The sequence below is a fragment of the Bufo bufo genome, chromosome 3 (genome assembly GCF_905171765.1).
Source record: "Bufo bufo chromosome 3, aBufBuf1.1, whole genome shotgun sequence".
Lineage (NCBI taxonomy): Eukaryota > Metazoa > Chordata > Amphibia > Anura > Bufonidae > Bufo > Bufo bufo.
Genome location: NC_053391.1, coordinates 422,521,626 through 422,543,755, shown reverse-complemented (window position 1 = coordinate 422,543,755; position 22,130 = coordinate 422,521,626).

The following is a 22,130-nucleotide window of genomic DNA, read 5'->3' as shown; positions in this document are numbered from 1 at the left end:
AATGAATATAAGAAACTTTGTAATATATCATATCCCAGAAAGTCTGTTTTTCCCCTCCCTAACTACTAAACTAACATTCTCTGCTTCAGAGACAAAATTGCTGTAAGCTTACTGAAGGATCATAATGCATGCTGCCCATAGGGTAGATGCATATGGCTGTGTTGTTTATGTGGAATATTCCACATGGATTTTTCACACCAAATCAACTCCAAAATCTGCACGTGTTACTTGAGGATTTTGTCATTTCAACAAACATTGGATAAATCAGTAGTACAAGTGAATATAAGAAACTTTGTAATATATTCTATCCCAGAAAATCTGCATGTGTTACTTTTGGATTTTGACCTGGATTTGCCCCAAATTTGCCACAATTCACAAAGGGTGAAATCTGCACAGAAAATCTGTACAATTGACATTCCAAGAATTACAAAGTTTTTCTGTGCTGGTGTTGAATCTATTTTTATTGAATAGAAAAAGAACACAACAATCATACATAGCAACCAAGACATTGTATGAAAAATATATCTCCAATTCCATTTCCAAGACCATGTAAAACATAAAATAAAGTGCACAGATGGATTCAGAGACCACCATATTTCTCTGGGACGCAACCATGAAGACCAGAGAGGACAAATGCCATCAAATAAATGCTAAAGGAGAGATTCAGCAATATTAGGTACATACAGTGCGATATGAAGAACCTTGACTACTAAAAGGGAAGGCAAAAGGAACTTAGGACACAATCCTGAGATACTCAGTGATGGCGTTTTGAACAAAGGGCTACTAATATGTAACTCTTAAGTGAAACAGATTAAATCGTTAACCTAGGAGAGACAGGGGGACAGACAAGAACAAAACACGACGAAACAAAAGACAGGGGAGGGAGGGGGGGGTGGAAAGTAGGGGGGGGCGGGGGGAAGGGGAAAGGACAAGACATCATATCACGTATCCCAGGTACAGTCACCTGAGACCAACCAGGTTTGAAAACGAGAGGAGCTCCTAAATTGATTCCAAGGTTCCCAGGTTAGTGCAAATGTTTGTACTTGGTTACAGGCCTCAGCTTCCATTTCTTCCATCCTGAATAAGGCATCCAGGGCACGTATCCACGTAATTCTCTGCAAACTGTCTGAGGATCTCCACTGGCGTGGTATGATCTGTCTCATAGAAAGGACAAATGTTTTAAGTACTCCCTTTTTGACATGTTTGATCCTACCCGGGAATATAGAGAGCAGGGCAATCAAAGGGGAAGGAGATATAGTAGACCGGTAAAGTGCATTATACAGAGCAAAAACATCTTGCCACAAAGGGGCGACCCCAGGGCAGTCCCACCAGATGTGTAGCATGGAACCAACCTCTGAATGGCAACGCCAACAGGTGTTGGGGACCGATGGATAAAAATGATGCAACTTAACCGGCGTCCTATACCAACGAGTAAGGATCTTATAGTTCAACTCCTGTAAACGACAGGACCTGGATGATTTATGCGTAAATAAGAGGGAACGATTCCATTGCTCAGAGGACAGGGAGAACGTCAGTTCACTCTCCCAACCAGAGGCAAACCCAACACCTCTCATCTGTTCAACGAGTGATAGGTCCCCATCCCCACCGGCACCCAGCAAGCCATACATCAAAGAAATACCATGATCTGGGCCTGTGTTGGCAACACAGAGCTTTTCAAAATTTGTCAGGGGGGCAGACAACTGCGATCCGGGAGCCAGAGAGCCCAAGAAGCTACGAAGTTGAAAGTAGTGGAACCAGCGGCTCGGGGAGTTTTGGAATATGTGTGATAGATCCACGAGAGGTAGGAGCCCTGAGCTGTTAAAGATGTCCCTAATTAGGATCCGGGGCGGGGGAATTGTGCGAAAGAAGGGGAGATTCTTGATCTGTGAGGGGAGGCCAGGATGAGCCACAATATGCGTCAAAGGACCCGGTGCGGAGATTAACTTGATTTTGGAGGCAAATCTACTCCATAGTTTGATCAGGATCTGAAGTAGGGGAGAACAAAGAGTATGTAGAAGGCTATTTAGTGTTGCTATAGGGAGCCAAAATATCCCAGGTACCATATGGGGCTCGAGGGTGTGTTCTATGTCTACCCAAAGTTTCAGAGATCGTTTGTGTATAAGGTCTAGAACACAATTAGAGATGGAAGCTCTAAAATATGCCTGGAAGTCAGGAAGGCCAGCTCCCCCCACACTCTTCGCTCTGGATAAAACTCTGTAACTCACCCTGGCCTTAGTGCCATTCCAGATAAACCTAGAAGCTAATGACCGCAATTGGGCAAAAAAACTATTTGGTATAATACACGGGGCAGTCTGGAACAGGTAGAGGAATTTGGGTAAGATATCCATCTTTAGGGCATTTATTCTACCAAACCAAGAAATCTGCAGGGGGGACCACTTCTGGAGAGAAGCCTCTACCTTCCTAAATAAGGGTTTGTAGTTCAGTTGAAAGAGGAGATTGGGGTTTGCTGGGAGGTTAATGCCTAAGTGGCGAATCGAGTCCGAGGCTACTTTAAACGAGAAGCTTTCTTTAACATGAGAAATTTCCCTGCGTGGTAACGAAATATTCAAGATTTCAGATTTCTGGATATTAACTTTGAAGTTACTAAGCCTCCCAAATCTCTCAAATTCCCGCAGGACCGAAGGAAGGCCTATTCTGGGGTCCGACAGATAGAGAAGCAAATCATCGGCAAAAAGGGAAAGTTTATGCTCCTTAGTTCCAACTCTCACCCCCTTTATATCTTGATTATTGCGCAGCGCATTAGCTAAGGATTCCATGGTCAGAATATATAGGAAGGGGGATAAGGGGCAACCCTGGCGTGTACCATTCTTGATAGCAAAAGGTGTGGATAAAAGGCCATTAGCCCTTACCTGAGCTGAGGGAGAAGAGTAGAGAGCCATAATACGTTTAATCATTTTAGAACCGAGTCCTAAATGCTCCAGGGTTAAGGTTAAGAAGCCCCAATTGACCCTGTCAAAGGCCTTCTCTGCATCCACTGAAAGTAAACACAGAGGAGACCTAGTATTCCTAGCTCTAGCTATGATGCCCAAGGTCTTCAAGGTACTATCACGAGCTTCCCTGCCCGGGACAAAGCCCACCTGTTCCTGATGGATATACTTCGGGATAAGGGGGTGTAATCGTAAGGCTAGTAATTTAGCGTACACCTTTAGGTCCACGTTTAAAAGAGAAATAGGCCTATAATTGGAGCAATAAGAGGGATCTTTATCAGGTTTAGGTATAACCGTTATATGGGCCTGTAAAGTTTGGGGAGGAAAGGGGGTTCCCACTGCTATGGAATTAAAAGATTCGAGTAATAAGGGGGATAGCTCATCTATAAGAAGCTTATAAAAGCGTGGGGTAAGGCCATCTGGGCCTGGGCTTTTCCCATTTTTGAGTTCTCTTATAACTCCCGCAATTTCTGGGGATGAAAAGTCATCTTCCAGCGCCAAAGAATCTACGCTAGGAATCTTTTCAGGGCCGAATTGGTCTAGATAATCTTTAGTATCCTGTGTAAAGGAAGCAGACGCTGAGTCCCTCCCTGTGTTCAAGTCATAAAGAGAGCTATAATAGGTGCGGAATTCTGATGAGATTTCGGATGGAGCATAAACAATTCCCTTGTCGGATGTGTTAAGTGAGGATATCTGGGTCTGGGGCAACCTAGGATGTAGAGCTCTGGCAAGCCACTTCCCACTTTTATCGCCATATTCAAAAAATCCAAATTTTACCTTATCACGCAAACATAGTGATCTTTGGTCTAGAATTTGAATTACTTGTTGGCGGAGCAGCGAGATATCAGCTTTCAACTGATCAGAGGGGGTCAATTTATTTGAGGTCTCTTTCCCGTCGAGTTGTGAAAGTAGGGAGGAGAGTTTAGCGGACTTTTCCTTTTTGAGTCTAGCGCCATGAGATATGAAAATCCCCCTGAGCACACACTTAAGGGCTTCCCATTTAATCGGCGGGGGAGAGGGGTCTGTTTGGTGGTTAACTGTAAACTCAGAGATGGCCTTCTTAATGTCTGACATGCACACCAGGTCATTAAGAAGATTGTCATTCAATCTCCACGTGAAGGGACGGGAAGGCGTCTGCTGAAATCTCAGTAGGCCATACACTGGAGTGTGGTCAGACCAAAGGAAGCCATCCATTGAGCTAAGTGGATCCTCCTCAAGCAAAGATTGTGAAATAAATAAATGGTCTAGTCTGGCGTAGCTATTATGGGCTAAAGAATGAAAACTGAAATCTCTGACTCCCGGATGCAGCACCCTCCAGAGATCTACAAGGCGGAGAGAGGACAGGATTTCCCTAAAGGAACGCTGGGATGCCGGAGAGATAGCTGACCTACCAGACGAAGAATCCAGATCCGGGTCCATCACCATATTCAGATCACCGCCCAGGATGATAGAGGATCCATCTGCAAAGCGAGCCAGTTTCCTGAGAATCTTGGAGCCATATGGAATCTGCCCCTGGTTGGGAAAATAGACATTAGCAACCGTGTATACACGTGGACCATCAGACAGCTTGAGGAATACATAGCGCCCCCTACTATCAATATCTGTAGCCAAAATCGTAGGCCGAAAAGATTTGTGGAATGCAATAGATACACCTCCTGTTTTTTTGACGGGGTTGGGACTATGGAACCAAGTCGTGTAATACCCACGGTCACACCTGGGAACCGAGGCAAGCTTAAAGTGGGTCTCCTGGAACATAATAAGCATGACCCGCTTCCGGTGAAAGCAGTTTTTCTGTGCTGATAAAATATGCATTGTGTACATGAGATTTGGAAAATATAACTTTAACTATAATTTTTTTTATTTTCCTGATAATAGAGCTGTGTGGGGGCTTGTTTTTTTTGCAGGCTCAGTTCTAGTTTATGTGGCTGTCATGGCCCATGAACGGGTGGGAACAAGAGTTAGGGACCACTCATGAGACAACCTTGACGCGGTGAGTGGCTTACTATGCTTTGGCCAAAATATAAACCAATGTCTCATCCAGCATGGAGGGCAGAGTGCTGGATGTAGTGTGCGATCACATTTGCATTTTCCGTTTGTATATGTATTTCGCCATAGTGATGTGCACCTGCAGGCAGGTTGTGCTGACCCAACCCCTTATTTATTTCAGTTCTAGTTTTGCTAATTCTTTTATTCCATTCTTTTGGGGAGGTGATAAACAAATTTTTTTTTTTTTACTTTTTGTTCCCCGTTTTTCATAAATAACATTTTTTTTTTATATTTTGGACTTTTTACCATATGGGGCAGTGTGGTGGAAATTACTATGTGGGGGAAACTATTGTGTGGGGGTAGTTTGGGGGAAATTACATTGTGGGGGGAAATTACGTTGTGGGGGAAATTACTATATGGGGCAGTGTGGTGGAAATTACTATGTGGGGGCAGTGTGGTGGAAATTACCATGTGAGGCAAATTACTATTTGGGGGAAAATTACTATGGGGGGATTAATTGTTTTAAAGATACTGCGCTGAAGGACAATTTTTTTAAAAATAGATTGTATTGCAACTGGGTGCAGGCTGGCATGCGAAGATATGTCACTATACAGGTATTTGAGCTGGTTGGAGACCGCTTACCTGTAGTGAAGACTTCAGTGGCGTGCTTTTGTCTGCGTCCCTGTAGGATCGAAAAGTCGGCTTTTTTCCTTTTCTTTTTCTTCTCTCTAACTTTTTTGCTGTTTTTGTTGCTATTGCTGTCTTGCTTTGGTTATCAGTTCGTTTTTTTCTCTTTCTTTTTTCTTTATTCTTTGTTGATGCTTCGGGTCGGGATGGGGTGATCCAGCTGTGGGATGGATCGGCGTGCTGCCTCGTGCCCCGGCCGGTGGCGCGCTGCAGCCGCAGGTGGAGGTGTGTGTAGGGGAGTGGTTGGCGCTCACTTGGAGTTAGTTAGTGACGTCACTAAAGCGGTCAAGCTAACTAACTCCAAGTGAGCGCCAACCACTCCCCTACACACACCTCCACCTGCGGCTGCAGCGCGCCACCGGCCGGGGCACGAGGCAGCACGCCGATCCATCCCACAGCTGGATCACCCCATCCCGACCCGAAGCATCAACAAAGAATAAAGAAAAAAGAAAGAGAAAAAAACGAACTGATAACCAAAGCAAGACAGCAATAGCAACAAAAACAGCAAAAAAGTTAGAGAGAAGAAAAAGAAAAGGAAAAAAGCCGACTTTTCGATCCTACAGGGACGCAGACAAAAGCACGCCACTGAAGTCTTCACTACAGGTAAGCGGTCTCCAACCAGCTCAAATACCTGTATAGTGACATATCTTCGCATGCCAGCCTGCACCCAGTTGCAATACAATCTATTTTTAAAAAAATTGTCCTTCAGCGCAGTATCTTTAAAACAATTCATTACCTTTCCTGTGCGGCAGTTTTGTGTGGTTCTTGCCGCGATACCGCTGCTACTTGCAAATAGCATCCACTGAGCGCCACCCCTGCAACTTTTCTATCCTACTATGGGGGGATTACTATGTGGGGGCAATGTGGTAGAAATGACTATATTGGGCATTGTGAGGGGCGTTGCTATTGGGGAGGTACTGTAGGGGCAATTCTATTATTTTTGGGGACACTATACATGGTTTATTACCTGGAGCACAATATAGGTTGTTATTATTATTACTGGGGGCACTTTAGAAGACATTATAATTGCTGTGGACCCTATAGGGACATTTGGGGTAATTTATCAAACTAGTGTAAAGAAGAACTGGCTTAGTTGCCCATAGCAACCAATCAGATTCCACCTTTCATTTTTGACATCTTTGGAAATCCAGTTCTACTTTACACTAGTTTGATAAATGACCCCAATTATGTCTATTAGGGTCACAATTTTTTAAAAGTATAGTACCTGGGACATTGGGGAGCACAACGGGCACAGTATTGGGAGTGCCAGCAGGATGACACTGTCGGGACACAACGGGATGGAGAGGTTGATGGATAAATTGAGAAATCTAACGTGTCTGTGTAACAAACTCTGTAGAGATTAGGCTGAAAGAATTTGTCATGGAGGTCTGGGTCAAATGGAGAAGAGGAAAGAGAAGGTCTACATGACAGGAGATGTCCCTGGATGTAAGAGGTATGTGGTGCTGTATTCTCCTCCAAATATTTTTTATTATTATTATTATTATTATTATAATATGTATTTTAAATTTGGCGACCAGATTTTTCAGTTAAGGAGCCAATTATTATTTTTTTGTTGTTTGTCTGGAGATGTCTTAGATCAAAATCCACAGCTCTAAGCAATGTAAACTTTATACAGCATGAAGTGCCAGTTATGTTGAGTTTTATTGGTATTTTAAGGTGCATATGAACTTGTTTAATGGATTGAATAGTGGATCAGGAGCAGTGGACAAGAAGGGTTCCTGCCTAGACTCCCTCAACCTCTGGACCCTGTGGTTTCACTGGGAAATTGAGATGAATGCTGTGGGAGAGACAGTCCACACACACACACACACACCATGCTCACCCAGATCCTGAAGCCATGAGGTGAGATGTGCTGCTGGACCTTATATCTACATAAGAGCAAGCATGAAATAGGTAATTAGAGTAAAGCAATAATTCCATTAGCCTAGTTGGTGTCTCAGGAGCCTCAATTAAGCCCTTGTTCTCCCAGCCACTACTACTATTATGTGGATGGTGACAGATAGACCCAGTGGTGCCAACCCCACATTAGGCCTCACGTGTAGCCTCAGGGAAATACATTCACCAATGCACAGTTAGCATTAGTGCAGGTGTTCCCAGGGGGATGAGCTCAAACTCAGTGGAAGCATTGGGGTACTAAGGACACTGGACTGGGGGATGATGAGTGTGTTGCTGGTTGGATTTGGATCCAAGCACTTAGGTCGTGGTGTCTGTGGTCTGGATAACCATTGGCTGCGTTTGCAAAATATATTGGCGGGAAAACATTGGGAAACAGTAGGTAGAGCTTGGTATGGGCAGTAGAACTACAGATCCCAGCTCAGGATATTGTGGACAGGGTCTTGGAGGGTGTTTGACTGAGTATCAAGGGTTGCAGCTCGTCTGGGCCATCTATCTGCATTTGATGTATAATTCTGGATGAAAGAGTAAAGACAGTTCCATCTCTATCCTGCCTAGGTGATTAATACAACGCACAGCCTGAGATTTGTGACAAAAAAGCCACAAAAATTGCCTAACTTTATCAGCATCTTTGAGGTGTTTTTGAAGAAGTTTTGCCCATAAAGTGTGTTACTAAAACAAAAAACACCAGACCTAGACTAGACTGCTTGATTTAAAAAATGTACTAGAACAAAAAAAAAAAACACACCTCAGGGGCGAAAAAACACCCCTACAAAAAGATAAACATTGTCCTGCATTTAACATTTCCCACAGACCTCCATGTAACATCTGGAGCTGGCATCTTTTGCTTAAAAAATGCTACAAAACAAAAAAACACCAGAAAAAAACTATATATGTGAACCCACCCTAAAATGGGTTTTCCAGAACTTAGATATTGATAACCTTTCCTCAGGATAGGTCATCAATATCAGACTGGTGTGGGTCTAGCACATGGCACCCCCAACAATCAGATGTTTTGGGCAGCTGCCAGTGCTGTAAACCATACAGTGGACAGAGCTGGAAGTAGAAGGCTCCATCTACTCTGTAGTGGCTGTGCTGGGGTATTGTGTTGGGGTCATCTAAACTGCAGTGCCCCAGCATCAGAAGAGACACAGCACTGGCAGCCTCCTTAAACAGCTGACTGGTGTGGATGCTGAATGTTGCAGCAAAAACAAAGACAGGTGCACTCTGCGGTCTTACTAACCCTCGTACTGGTGTAAAATTTAGAATTAGCCAACATATCCTGCTTGGAGGACATGTCTGAGCCCGAGCACCGCGCCAAGGTTTCTCAAGTAGCTCGGGAACCTAACGCTAAACATACCTGGGCCGTATGGGCAATACCAAGAGCCATTGGGCGAATTACAGGAGCGCAAGGTCCGACTCAAAGCAATCTCCCAGTAACCTCCAGCATGTTGCTGAATGTTGGACCCCAACCGATCTTATATTAATGACTTTCAACCAAATTGTGTGAATTCACCCATACCGGTGCACAATCACACAGTGCTGGGGAAAAGCAGCATTTTGTTGGACATGTCCTCTAATCAGATATCTGTTTCTAGTTTTTTAATCTTCCTAGATTTGGAGGAAATTTTAGGACATATAAAATAAACAGTAAGGCCCCTTTCATACGAGCGAGTATTCCGTGCGGGTGCAATGCGTGATGTGTACGCATTGCGCCCGCACTGAATCCAGACCCATTCATTTCAATGAGTCTGTGTACATGAGCGTTGGTTTTCACGCATCACTTATGCGTTGCGTGAAAATCGCAGCATGTTCTATATGCTGCGATTTTCACGCAACGCTGGCCCCATAGAAGTGAATCGGGCTGCGTGAAAATCAAGTGCGGATGCTATGCGTTTTTCACTGATGGTTGCTAAGAGATGTTGTTTGTAAACATTCATTTTTTTATCACGTGTGTACAAAACGCATTAAATCGCTTTGCACCCGCGCAATAAAAACTGAACAACTGAACGCGATCACAGACAAAACTGAATGAACTTGCTTGCGAAATCGCGCATTTTTCACTGAACGCATCTGGACCTAATCCGCTCACGCTCGTCTGCAAGGAGCCTAATGGTCCTTTTACATGGGTGATGATCAGGCAGATTATTGGAGATGAACGTTTGTATAAACACTCGTTCCTGATGATTGGCCTGTGTGAAAGGTGCGGACGAGCACCCTATGAGCGAGCAAACGCTTGTTCCTCAGGTGATCCTGTTGTTCTGCCAGCACAATAAATCATCGTTCCTAAGCAACAGATCGTACTGACTAAATGACAATGTGCTGTGCAGGAACAATGATTTTCTATGGGGACAAGGGATTGCTGAGTGATCGTTTGTTCCCATACGGTAAAGGTGATTTTTGCTTGTGAATGTAGCCCTCTTCTCTGCTGATGATCCGGCAATTATTGGGAACATCTGCTTTGTTCCTGATAATCTGCCTGATCATCAGTCCATGTAAAAGGACCCTAATTGCAGCTTGGAGTAAGGCCCCCTGCACATGAACGTGTGCGCCCCACAATACACGGGCGCCTTTCCGTGGGCATTCCGCATCACGGATGCGGACCCATTTACTTCAATGGGTCCTCAAATCCGGAGATGCGGAATGGAAGCACGGAACGGAAACCCTCGGAAGCACTACGGAGTGCTTCCGTAGGGTTTCGTCCCGTACTTCCGTTCCACAAAAAGATAGAACATGTCCTATCTTTTTGCGGAATGGGCGGATCGCGGCCCCATTAAAGTGAATGGGTCCCCGATCCGCTGTGGCTGCCCCACGGTCTGTGTTCGTGCATTGCGGCCCGCAGTACGGCCACGGGGCGCACACGTTCGTGTGCAGGAGGCCTAAGTGTCAATTGATAATATACAAGTCGATCAGGACTTGTTCTAAGGGTCCATTTGCTCGTTTTTCTGCTGATTGACTACAGATTTACATGGGGCATTGAGAATGAGGGTTCGTAGGAGACTTAGCAACATCACTAAATGTGAACTTAGCAGCTGGTCAGATCAGGAAATTTGGGCTGATCCATATTGGTCGACACTGTAGAAGAAAGTGATAAGCCCCACTACCATTTTCAATCAAGTTTGTTTGCTTGTTCAGGGCACTTGAGTTCTGTGCTTGTTAATAATTAATATTGCTAATAAAAGTAACAGATAGGAAAAAAAGAAATTTGGTATAATATAATATGTAAACAGATGTTATGTAGTTATTATATTGATACAATTTATCTAGCTTCTAAGACATATAAACTAGTGTGTTTAGTTTTTAATATTTACATATATCATTATTTTTTTTTTTGCTTTGGCGTAATCCGGTATTTTTAATAAGCTGACAATCTAGTTAATAAAATTATTGGGTTAGTATGGGCTCCGTATACTTCATTGTTTGGATTGCCTGGTCTGGATAAGGTTATTACACACTGCTACATATTCTTAAAACAGCTTCTTTATGATTGTGGTGCCATACTGAAAAAAATCCTGCCACAGTTTTTCCTTATTACAGTCAATAGGGAAAAACGTCACACAAATGCAAGGGACAGGTTATGTAACATCGTATTTTCATACAAATTCTGGAAAATACACAGCTCTGTGCTTTTGAAAAAGTACATACAGGTGTCATGGAAAGGGAGCTCCCCTTTTGGACCTCCCCAAATTCCACCAGAGCAGAGAACTGCTGTAGGGTAGATTCTGTTCTGGAGAACTAGTAGTTCATCCTTTTGAATGAGCACCATGTAAATACTAAATTTTTCCTACAGCGTCCACTGCAGGATGAATGTGTAGTTGTAGCAGCTAACCTAGTTGATAGCAGCTACTAGCAGAGATTTTTAACTGCTGGACCATAAGGTTCTCAATTCTAAAAGAGTTTCTAGGTGGAACAACCCAAATGCTCTCTGATATTTTGTAAAATTAGGAAGAGAAGGAATTAAAAAACCCTTGCCACCTTTAAAATGTCTTTGCTGTTCCTGCATGACTGTCACGTGCTGGGGGTCCAAGGCAGACCTCCGGGACGTACTACGAGCAGGTCACAGGAAAGCAGAACAGACATGACAGAAAAGCAGGTAACGATATCACAGAACCAAGTGCATCGGCAAAACCTGGAGGGCGGAGCCAGTGAGCCCCGTACTTAACAGAGCCCCCAATGGTGGGGATGACTGGGCCGAGGGCTCACTGGTCGCACCTCCAGGAAGGTCCCGGTACACTTGGCCCCTACCCGCCAGGAACAGTCTGGTGGAACTTCCAGTGGAACAGACAAACAGAACCAGAGGAACACACAGGTTAGTGATTCCCCCTCCGGGGAAGCCAGGAACCCCTTTTCGGAGGCGGACATAAGCAGAACAAACAGGCAGAAACAGATAACGGACACAGTTACGCACTGCTAGGCGCTCAGATGCAGATACGCTCTGTTAGGCAAAAACATGGAACGGAACAGGAACAAATGACATAATACAGAGCAGGAACAGAACAGGACATATCAAATACACGAGAACAGAGCAGGTACAGATGAACAGAGACTAACAATGCAAAACCAGGGGAGACCACGCAGAAGGGAATCTGAAAACCCCTAGGAACAGATGCGAGGTGCAACCTAGCAGCAGAAGACAGGACTCAGGACAGACTGAATGGAACAAACTGACAGACAAAGCAGAACTGACCCCCAGAACCACAGCTACAGGTCTATAAAGCTGGTAACAAGGCACCTGGGAAAGACACACCCAGGCACAGCAGACAGGGTAAGTTAACCCCAACAGAACCGGAGCTCAGACAGACAGACACACAGGAACAGAACCGGACATTGCCCCTGGCAACCAGCATACACCGATACAGAACTGGGCGTTTCCCTTGGCAACCAGGTTACACTAAACAGAATACAGATACAGTCAAAGGGGTACACACGTACACGGACAGGTTCACACAAGATACTGCAGCCCCTAGCAACCAGCCTGCACAGGATTTCGGCTTGCAGCCAGTAAGCAAGGGTGCATGCAGCCAGCCTGCACGGCAACACACGTCAAGGTGAACCGCACCGTGACAATAACTGCTTGGGTCTCTGCTTCTTTGATCCCTGCTGGGCCTGCAGAGGTCATGTGCTGTTCATCATTCACATGACGCTGCAGCCAATCCCTGGCCTCAGCAGTGATGTGCCATTCATGCTTGCAGGCCTGTTGGTGTTTCCATTTGTGGATTTGAAATCCGTGACGTGAAACAGAAGCAGCATGTCAATTCTTGCCATGGAAATAAAGGCGGTGAAATCCAGGGCAGATTTTTATGATGGAAAAATGTTGCGTGCGCATTTCCTTATGCTGGAATCACACATGCAGTTTTTATGTGATTTTTGAGCCAAAGCCAGAAATGGATTCTGCAGAAAGAAAAAGTATTAATGCAATTGCAACTTTTATATTTCAGATTCATTTTGAATCTACTCCTGGCTTTTGCTCAATAAACTGCTAAATAAAATATGTTGGCAAGCGGTGCTCTCCCATTCTGGAATAATAACTTCACTAGTCATGTGTGACACCAGCCTTAGGGCTCTTTCACACTTGCGTTGTCCGGATCCGGCATGTACTCCACTTGCCGGAATTACACTCCGGATCCGGAAAAACGCAAGTGTACTGAAAGCATTTGAAGACGGAACCGTCTTCAAAATGCTTTCAGTGTTACTATGGCACCCAGGACGCTATTAAAGTCCTGGTTGCCATAGTAGGAGCGGGGAGCGGGGGAGCAGTATACTTACAGTCCGTGCGGCTCCCGGGGCGCTCCAGAATGACGTCAGAGCGCCCCATGCGCATGGATGACGTGTCCAATGCGATCACATGATCCATGCGCTTGGGGCGCCCTGACGTCACTCTGGAGCGCCTGGGGAGCCGCACGGACGGTAAGTATGCTGCTCTCCCGCTCCCCGCTACACTTTACCATGGCTGCCAGGACTTTAGCGTCCCGGCAGCCATGGTAACCATTCAGAAAAAGATAAATGTCGGCTCCGGCAATGCGCCGAAACGACGTTTAGCTTAAGGCCGGATCCGGATCAATGCCTTTCAATGGGCATTCATTCCGGATCCGGCATTGCGGCAAGTGTTCCGGATTTTTGGCCGGAGCAAAAAGCGCAGCATGCTGCGGTATTTTCTCCGGCCAAAAAACGTTCCGTTCCGGAACTGAAGACATCCTGATGCATCCTGAACGGATTTCACTCCATTCAGAATGCATTAGGATAATCCTGATCAGGATTCTTCCGGCATAGAGCCCCGACGACGGAACTCTATGCCGGAAGACAAGAACGCAGGTGTGAAAGAGCCCTTAGGCTACTTTCACACTAGCGTTTTTCTTTTCCGGCGCTGAGTTCCGTCCTAGGGGCTCAAATCCGGAAAAGAACTGATCAGTTTTATCCCCATTCATTCTGAATGGAGAGTCAGTCCTTCAGGATGCATCAGGATGTCTTCAGTTCAGTCTTTTTGACTGATCAGGCTTTTCAGAAAAACACTTTGACTGAACGCCGGATCAGGCCTTTTTCCCCATTGACTTGCATTAACGCCGGATCTGGCACTGTGTGTTCAGTCAAAACGGATCCGGCTTTTGCATGTTAAACCCGAAAAATGTGAAAAAAAAGTTAAAGTCCATAAATGGTGGATCCGTTTTTTCCAATGCATTTTTTCATTGTGATCAAAATCCTGATCAGGATTCAAATGTAATCCGTTTTCACACGTTTTTCCGGATCCGGCGGGCAGTTCTGGTGTCGGAATTGAACGCCGGATTAAAACAACGCTAGTGTGAAAGTAGCCTTAAAGGGCAACATGGTAGCTCAGCACTGGTGTCTTGCAGCACTGGGCTCCTAGGTTCAAATCTGACCACATAAAACATCTGCAAGGAGTTTGTATGTTCTCCCTACGTTTGTGTGGCGTTTTTTTTATGAGTACTCTGGTCTCTTACACTCCAAAGACAAATACGGATGTAGCAGAGTTAGCTCTCAAACTATCAACTCAAATTTCTTAACTCATCGTGATATCCTTAAACAAAAGCCATTGAAAGTGTAGAGAATTTAGATTGTGAGCCTCACTGAGGACAGGGAGCGATAGTAATGTATGTAAAGCACACTGGGATATGTCAGCACTATATAAGTGAGTAAAATAAATACAGGGGTTTTCCCATCTCCAGATCTCCACATTTGTGACATATTGCTAGGTTATACATATGTAAAAAGTTAATCCAGCGCTATGGTTACATACAACTTGGTCTTTATTAAGTCATTTAAAAGTAACAAACATGTAATCCATGGTACAGGAATAACGCATGTAAGGAAACCAAGTATCTTTAAACCACATTCGGTAGTTTCCTCCCGAACCGCCCGAGCCTGGTGAATATAGCGCTCCGTTCGGCAGTTGAAGTAGACGAATTCCATACGAAATGCCAATAACTTTTTAAGATGATTCCCTTAATAAAGCATGCGAATCCCCAGACATCAGCCGAAGTCAAGAAGAAGGGTACAAATAGAACACTCTTTAATTATCGCACACAGGCTTTTATGCAAGTCCCCATGCAAGGGGACATCCCACAGGGAGGGACACAGTATAGCCAATCAAGTACAATGGAAACATAAAACCCTTCCAGCATAAACATACAATGCCCTCCCCTAGTCCTGGAGATAATCAAGCCTGATAAAGTAACAACTTGATTATCTCTAGGCAGAAAAGTCACAGTTTTCCCCAATATCTGGAACACCCCTTTATACATGAGGTATCCCCACAAATCATATGTCCCCTGATAGCCCCGATCTGGGTGATCAACATATTCAAATTTCACCCAGATCGGTTTAGGGTTTCTCAACGAGACATGGAAGTCTTCTGTGACCGGTTCACCCTGGGTGGGCTGCCCAAAATAGTTCCATAAGTTTGGGTGTTTTTGCCGGTCACTTTAGAAAAAGGGGGATTTCTTCACAATGCAGTCCTCTGATGCATAACAAAAAAGCGAACGGGCCCAAAGCAAAACTTTGGGCACCCTGCATGACTAGCATCTAATATGACCCACTTTGGCAAGTATCACAGCTTGTAAATGCTTTATGTAGACAGCCAAGAGTTTTTCAGTTCAGCCTACTAGGGCAGTGCCGCTTTGTCACCGCATTGTCGCTGCGCCTCTTTGTCAGAGTAGGTCCCACTCAAAGAGGCGACCTTGGCGCAGTGAGTGGGCTTATGCCTTTTGATCAAAATGTACACTATTGCCTCTTATACAGCATGCAGTATAGGGGGCTGTACACGTTAATATAGCGCTGAGAAGCGAGTTTAATTAGATCAAAGCATAGCATTGTGGATGTGCGATCCAGTTCTGTTTTTCTCCCCCTGGCATGTTATTGGACTATCTTTTTCTTTATTACTGGTATCAGCACGCCTCCCATTTGGCACAAGTGGTTTTAATCACAGAAGTCTGCTTATAAGTGGTAATTGACCTGTAGCTTCTGATAGCAATGGACATGTTGTGTTAGACAACTGTTCACATGGTGCAGTACTGCGTGGTGGCCTTTGTTTTTGTGGCACTGTGCTGGTGGGTTGGTGGGACCCAGTGCCATGGGTGGCATTGTCAGACAGCAGGGTTGCTGTTTGACTCCTGGGTCCCGCCGCCTACTAGGGCAGTGCCGCTTTGTCACCGCATTGCGCTGCACCTTTTTGTCAGAGTAGGTCCCACTCAAAGAGGCGACCATGGCGTGGTGAGTGGGCTTATGCCTTTTGATCAAAATGTACACTAATGCCTCTTGTACAGCATGAAGTATGGGGGGCTGTACACGTTGATATAGCGCTGAGAAGCGAGTTTAAGTAGATCAAAGCATAGCATTGTGGATGTGCAATCCAGTTCTGTTTTCTCCCCCTGATAATTATTCGATTTTCAGTTCATGTTTGAGGGATTTTCATCCATTCTTACTTGCAAAAGTCTTCCAGTTCTGTGAGATGCATGTTTTGGAGATACATGTTCTGTCTTGCATCTCTTTTGAGGTCTGTCCACAAATTTTAAATCATATTCAGATCAGGGGACTGTGAAGGCCATGGTAAAACTTTCAGTTTGCGCCTTTTGAGGTCTGTTGTGGATTCTGAAGTGTGTTTAGGATCATTATCCATTTGTAGAAGCCATCCTCTTTTCAACTTTAGCTTTTTTACAGTTGATTTTAGTTTGCTTCCAGAATTTGTAGGAATTTCGTTGAATCCACTCTTCCCTCTACCTGTGAAATGTTCCCTGTGACATTGGCTGCAGCAGAATCCCAAAGCAGAATTAATCCACCCCCATGCTTAAAGGCTATGTACACCTTTGGGGGCAATTTTTTATTTATTATTGCATTGTACTAATTTTAAGCTAAAAATCATTTTTTTAAATTGGTCTTTATTAAAAATATGTCCTTTTTTCTGTACATAGCTGGGGTGCTCTAGTAGCAGCCTCTGGATTTTCTGTCTTTTCCATCATCTGAGGAGCAGACAGACTTTTATCTCTGCTATCTGACATTATAAACACTCATAGTTCAGTTCTTATCTTGCTGATAACAATGTGGCTTAAATAAGTGTTTATGGCTTCTTAATAGTTTAGAGATAAGGTTTATTAGATGACCAGCACAAAGTAAAAGTACCAGTCATACAGTTAGAAAAACAGTTAACCCTTTGTGACACAATGGCACAATATTTTTAATAAATACAAATATTATTTTTAGCCAGAAATGAGTAAAATACAATCATACGCAAAAATTGGTGTACATAACCTTTAATGGTTGGAGAGGTGTACTTTTCATGAAATTCTATGCCCTTTTTCTCCAAACATACCATTGCTTATTGTGTCCAAAGAGTTCTTTTTGAACCTCATCAGTCCACAGCATTAGGCTTGGTTAGATGTTCTTTTGCAAACTCCTGATGCAGAATTTTTTGGTGGGAGGTTTTCTTCTGATGACTCTTTCATGAATGCCATATTTGTGCAGGTGTCACTGAACAGTAGAACAGTTTACCACAACTCCATTTTCTGATAAATTTTCCTGAAGGTCTTTTACAGTCAAGTGGGGGTTCTGATTCACCTTTCTAGCAATCCTAGAAGGTCTCCCAGACCTTCTCTTGATCCCCACTGTTCCCGTTAACTGCCATTTCTTAATTACATTTTGAACTGAGGAAATGGCAACCTCAAAACGCTTTGCTATCTTCTCATAGCCTTCTCCTGCTTTGTGTTCCTCAACTATTTATATTTTCAGAGTGTTAGACAGCTGCTTAGAAGATCTGATAACTGCTTTTTTTGGGACAAGGTTAGAGGAGCCGCTGTATTTATAAAGCTTTGAAATTTGTATCACCTGGCCTTTTCTAACGATGATTGTGAACAAGCCTTAAACCTAACAGACTATTTAGGGTCTGAGACCTCTGTGAAAGTGCAATCATCTGCCAGAAAATCTGGCAGTCTAATACACCCATAAGATCTCCTTGCTGAACGAAACATGGGGTGAGGAGAGATAGCTTTTGGCTGTGTATAATATGTATGCAGCCAGAGGTCGCACTACATTTTTTCTGGAAGAGTAAAAATACTCCTCTTACCATTTTTGACGAGTATTTTTAGCCGATGAGGAGTACGAAAGTTACAGTAATTCAAATATGTAGCAAACTCACCTTTTTGCCAGAGTTTGCCATGAGCTTTTGGAGGGGGCTGCGTGCCCGCCTCTTGCCCTGGTATTATGGTCCCTTAAGTTATTGGGTCTTAAGGCACTTGGGACTGAGCCCTCTGTCCCTGGATTGCATCATTTGCCTTACTTGCTTGGATTTTACTATTCCCATGGTGAGAACAATGGATGAAGCACATGGTGAGAACAATAGATAGCGGCCATTTTAACTCACAGACACTGTTCTGACTTTTCAACACGGTGCTATCTTGCCGGTATTTGGTGCACAGAGACATCACTCAGTAGTTTGAAACTACCAAACAGGGGACACATTTATTAGTGACTATTTTCTGTATAACTTGTATATTTTCGGTGTAACTGGCATAAAACTGTATCTTCCAAACTACTGAACGGATGTGGGTGAATTTTGGATATGTGGTTCACCCAGATCCCCCGGTTCCGAGGATATACTGGTTATGGGGTTATTGCATGTTTTGGGGTTCCTGTGATATGTTTTATAAAACTGTATTTCTCTGCCTTTGATAATTATATTTGCCATTGTGTTCAGTAATCATCACCGGCAGAGGGGAGGATTTTGTGTGGGAGTGTCTGTGTGTATTGTGCGGATTGATTGGTTGTATTTCAAAACCCTGTGGGCAGTACTATGTTTGTGGATTGTATGTAAATGAGGCTGTTGGGTTTAAAGTAGGTGTGCTGTGTCTAAATAAAGTGAGTTCCTGTTTTAACCCTCAAGGTGAAGTGTCTTCTCATTTTTGGGGGAGGATTTATTGCATGCTGTTCCAGTTTGACTGCTAGGAGTGTAAACCTATTCGTATGGTTTCCTATTCAACTGCCTACAGCATTCATATGCTTGAAGAGTATTTATATGCTGCTTCGGTTCGGTGATTGTGGTGTCTGCCAGAGTGCTTGGAAACCTCAGGAAAACCCTAGGAGCATCCGTCAACGGAGGTACCCAGTCGGGGTGCCAGGTGATCCGTTACAAAATAGTTAATACGAAGGCCTACGTAACATTAAGTGTTTGCTATTTATGCAGGGAAACCATTACTAGTATTCTAGAACTGTCGTCCATGCATAAATAGCAAATTTAGACAATTTTAAATTGAGCTGAGATCATATACTAAACATAAGACCACTGCCACCTAAACAGTGCCACCGCCCTGCGGTAAACAGTGAGAAGGCTGTGGTGCTGCTGGAGCGCCGCTGCTTTCTCAAACAGCTGATCGGCGGGGGTCCTGGGTGTAGGACCCCCGCCGATCAGAAGCTGATGATCTATCCAGAGGATAGATAATCAGTTTAAACAAAGTGCAGAACCCCTTTAACAACGCTGACAGCCTCCCTGGTAATGATTTATCACACTAACACAGAAGTGTGCAAGTACTTTGTGCTAGGACATGGCCAAACCCAGGCCAAGAGTTGTAAACTTTATAAATGATCCATGTAGCTGGCCAGCTAGGACCTGTCCTAGGTTGCTAGTATTGCTTATATGCTTATACAGCTAGACCTGCCAATAGCCTTAATACAGTTCCTATGTTTATGTGTTAAAGACAAAAGCAGAGTTATTTACTGTGACATCATGTTTTGGATGTCATTTAACTGTTATATGTTGTGTTCACAGAAGCAGAAAAAGATATTATGCCTTTAAGATTCATTTTGTAATGTAAGGTAAGCTCAGTGACACAGCAGAAAGCATAGTTTTAATCTGTTGTTACTGGGCAGAAGTCTAGACCAATTACAGCCAGCTTCTCACACAGCAAGAGTTTCCACCAATCACAGCCAGCCTCACACACAGCCTGTCTGGGAAATACCCTAGCAGGAGCTGCTGGAAACATTATTCACCAGAGACAGGAGCTGAAGAGACATTTACTCCACTGAGAGCTGAGTTTTATGGGAACAAGAGGCCAAAATAGGTAGTTAAAACAGTTATATAATGTTCATATTGTTAGTATTGTGATTAGAACTGTATACTGAACCAGTTATATATGTGTTTACTTACAGTTCCACCAATTGCAACCATACCAATTGCAAATACAAATTGCAAGCTACAAATTGCAAGCATAGAAACCAGATTCCGTACAAATTGCATACAAACTGCGAACTGCTCATACCAGATCATAAGCAATTGCAACCTGCAAACCAAGTTGAGCAAGCAGAACTATTAGTTAGACCTCAGATATACCTCTCAGAGAGATCATAAAGTGCTTAAATAACTTAAAGTGACAGTACAGATACTCAAGAGAGAAATATATCCACCATTGAACCACAGTTGAACCACCATCTTAATCATTCCGCCATTTTGTGATATCTTTTCAACTCGTGTTATGTACATGGACTATCTGCTGCGGAGGCGGCAGTGTTATATGAAGAAAAGTTGAAGTTAATAAAGAAGTTATTTCAAGCATTTGGTGTGCTCTTTAAACCTAATATTTCCATAGAACGGCGCTAGAGGAATTACAGAGTAATAGACAGTCTGGTTAGACTAAAAGTCAGAGATATCAAAATTCTTCTAATGCCACAGCGCAAAAGGCACTTCATAGTGCTGCACCTGCCACAATCCATGAATTGTTTGCTCGGCACTGCCTTTTACCTAGTGATACAAATAGCTATATAATACACTATACGCATAGTACTGATCTCTTTTATCTGCTGTAGACATTTGTTGACATATTCAATTCACAGCTAAAAGTATGTAAATTCCTGGACATCCATATATGCTTAAGCAGAATTCCATAACTACCAGTACTTAGTTTAATATGAAAATGGCCTTCTCTGATATGATAGCCTTTACTGTTCCAGGATGGCTTTCCACTAGGTGTAGGCATATGATTATGGACTCACTTTTATTCTGCTTCCAGAAAATTATTAAGGTAGAGCACAGATGTCCATATGTACAGCGCTATGGAATAAATAGCACTTTAATAATATATACACAAGTAAATAAGTTACAACAATGCATTCCTGTTCACCAACAAGGTTATTTCACACCAACTCAACAAACCATTTTTACGCCACTTGGTTTGTGTAGGGGAGCATTGCCCCACTAAAAGATGAAAGGGTCTTCCTAAAAGACAAAGCTGAAAATGCACAGTTCTTTAGAATGGCACAATATGATTTTCCTTGACTAGAAATTAGGGTCTAGTAAAAAACAAAACCAGATCATTATTCATGTTTCATCACCAAAATTTACAGAACTGAACATTAAAAAGGGGTTGTCCAGTTTCCCATATTGATGACCTATCCTCAGGACAGGTCATCAATATTAAATTGGTGGGGGTCCAACACCTGGCATCACCGCTGATCAGCTGTTTGAAGGGACTGCAGCGCTCATATGAGCCTTGCATTCTCTTCACTGTTTACGTGCACACCATTCACATAGCAGTAGCTATGCAGTGTAATTATGGCTGCTCCGTCCCATTCACTTAAATGTAACGGAGCAGATGCAATTACACTGCATCACCACGGCAGTGTCGACTGCAGTTGAGCTGTTGGAATATGACGCGACTATGTCACTGTTATGCCATGTAATGTGCTGTTATATACTGTACACTGCTCAAAGACACCAGCAAGGTACCAGATATGTGTACAGGTGAAACTCCAAAAATTTGAATATTGTGCAAAAGTCCATTTATTTCAGTAATGCAAATTAAAAGGAATTGCATTAATGCAGCTTAAAATTAGAATTTTGTGAAAAGGTTCAATATTCTAGGCTCAAAGTGTCACACTCTAGTCAGCTAATTAATCCATACCCCCTGAGCAAAGGGAACCTGAGATTGTGACTTTGGGGTTTCATAAACTGTAAGGGTGGGTTCACACTAGCGTTAGGGATTCCATTATGGCTTTCCATTATACCAGGGTTATAACGGAACATAACGGAATCCATAGGATGGAATGCAAAACGGAAGCCTTTAAGAGACATTCCGTTTTGCTCCGTCCTAATAGAAGTCT